Here is a 2,614-nt window from a genome sequence, read left to right as displayed (position 1 = left end):
TTTTAATCTCTTTTTTTGGATGCTGTTTCACTTTGTTTCATTGAGATAACAAAAATGCCTTATCTAAATTGAATCCAGGGATTATGTCAACTTGAAAAAAATCTTGCATGTAAGCTTCATGGCCAGTGCTACAAGTACAGTTTGCGCGGTCCCCATGACCTGGCTTTAGGTATTTTTATCAAAGTAAAAAATAGTTATTCAATACACTTCTTGGTTAGAGCAGGAGAAAAGACTTTAGAGTGCTATGCATTGCAAGAGTATAATTATGTTGTCAATATTACTGACTTTTAATTTGCCAAATAATAGGTTCAATATTTCTTTAGGGTTTTAAATTAGCTTGAAAAAATGTAGCATATAATCTCTTTGGCCAATGACATACACATTTCGATAGCTAACCATGACATGTTTTTTTTGTATATTTTTTGATCATATTTTGCCAAAAATTGACCAAGTAATTCCACGTTAGTATAGTGTGAAGTATCCCCGCCGGTCATGCGGGAGACCGGGGTTCAATTCCCCGACAGGGAGTTTTGAACTTTTAATCTCTTTTTTTGCATGCTGTTTCACTTTGTTTCATTGAGATAACAAAAAAGCCTTATCTAAATTGAATCCAAGGATTATGTCAACTTGAAAAAAATCTTGCATGTAAGCTTCATGGCCATGGCTACAAGTAGCATATACGAGTTCCCCATGACCTGGTTTTGGGTATATTTATCAAACTAATAAATAGTGATTCAATACACTGCTTGGTTAGAGCAGGAGAAAAGACTTTAGAGTGCTATGCATTACATGAGTAAAATTATGTTGTCAATATTACTGACTTTTCATTTGCCAAATAATAGGTTACATTTTTCTTTAGGGTTTTAAATTAGCTTGAAAAAATGTAGCATATAATCTCTTTGGCCAATGACATACAAATATCGATAGCTAACCATGACATGTTTTTTGGGTATATTTTTTGATCATATTTTGCCAAAAACTGACCAAGTAAGTCCTCGTTAGTATAGTGTGAAGTATCTCCGCCTGTCATGCGGTAGGCTGGGTTCAATTCTCCGACGGGGAGTTTTGAACTTTTAATCTCTTTTTTTGCATGCTGTTTCACTTTGTTTCATTGAGATAACAAATATGCCTTATCTAAATTGAATCCAGGGATTATGTCAACTTGAAAAAAATCTTGCATGTAAGCTTCATGGCCAGTGCTACAAGTACAGTTTGCGAGGTCCCCATGACCTGGCTTTAGGTATATTTATCAAAGTAATAAATAGTTATTCAACACACTGCTTGGTTAGAGCAGGAGAATAGACTTTAGAGTGCTATGCATTGCAAGAGTAAAATTATGTTGTCAAAATTACTGACTTTTCATTTGCCAAATAATAGGTTAAATATTTCTTTAGGGTTTTAAATTAGCTTGAAAAAATGTAGCATATAATCTCTTTGGCCAATGACATACACATTTCGATAGCTAACCATGACATGTTATTTGGGTATATTTTTTTATCAAATTTTGCCAAAAATTGACCATGTAAGTCCTCGTTAGTATAGTGTGAAGTATCACCGCCTGTCATGCGGGAGACTGGGGTTCAATTCACCGACGGGGAGTTTTGATCTTTTAATCTTTTTTTTTGCATGCTGTTTCGCTTTGTTTCATTGAGATAACAAAAATGCCTTATCCAAATTGAAACCAGGGTTTATGTCAACTTGAAAAAATCTTGCATGTAAGCTTCATGGCCAGTGCTACAAGTACAGTTTGCGAGGTCCCCATGACCTGGCTTTAGGTATATTTATCAAACTAATAAATAGTTATTCAATACACTGCTTGGTTAGAGCAGGAGAATAGACTTTAGAGTGCTATGCATTGCAAGAGTAAAATTATGTTGTCAAAATTAGTGACTTTTCATTTGCCAATTAATAGGTTAAATATTTCTTTAGGGTTTTAAATTAGCTTGAAAAAATGTAGCATATAATCTCTTTGGCCAATGACATACAAATTTCGATAGCTAACCATGACATGTTTTTTGATTATATTTTTTGATAATTTTTTGCCAAAAGTTGACCAAGTAAGTCCTCGTTAGTATAGTGGTGAGCATCCCCGCCTGTCACGCGGGAGACCGGGGTTCAATTCCCCGACGGGGAGTTTTGAACTTTTAATCTCTTTTTTTGCATGCTGTTTCTCTTTGTTTCATTGAGATAACAAAAATGCCTTATCTAAATTGAATCCAGGGATTATGTCAACTTGAAAAAAATCTTGCATGTAAGCTTCATAGCCAGTGCTACAAGTAGAATTTACGAGGTCCCCATGGCCTGGATTTGGGTATATTTATCAATGTAATAAATAGTGATTCAATACACTGCTTGGTTAGAGCAGGAGAAAAGACTTTAGAGTGCTATGCATTACAAGAGTAAAATTATGTTGTCAATATTACTGACTTTTCATTTGCCAAATAATAGGTTAAATTTTTCTTTAGGGTTTTAAATTAGCTTGAAAAAATGTAGCATATAATCTCTTTGGCCAATTACATACACATTTTGATAGCTAACCATGACATGTTTTTTGGGTATATTTTTTGATCAAATTTTGCCAAAGATTGACCATGTAAGTCCTCGTTAGTATAGT

At 34.2% G+C, this 2,614-nt stretch overlaps 1 non-coding gene across 1 annotated transcript; it reads left to right on the top strand.

The window, feature by feature from the left end:
* The first annotated feature begins 2,062 nt into the window (after nucleotides 1–2,062).
* On the top strand, nucleotides 2,063–2,134 carry TRNAD-GUC (transfer RNA aspartic acid (anticodon GUC)). Its single transcript has one exon. It is a non-coding gene; the product is annotated as a tRNA-Asp (tRNA).
* The last annotated feature ends 480 nt before the right edge of the window (nucleotides 2,135–2,614 follow it).

Source organism: Taudactylus pleione, unplaced genomic scaffold (genome assembly GCF_031769625.1).
Source record: "Taudactylus pleione unplaced genomic scaffold, aTauple2 ptg000117l, whole genome shotgun sequence".
Lineage (NCBI taxonomy): Eukaryota > Metazoa > Chordata > Amphibia > Anura > Myobatrachidae > Taudactylus > Taudactylus pleione.
The sequence above is the reverse complement of the archived record's forward strand: the minus strand, read 5'-3'. Positions and strand labels throughout refer to the sequence as shown.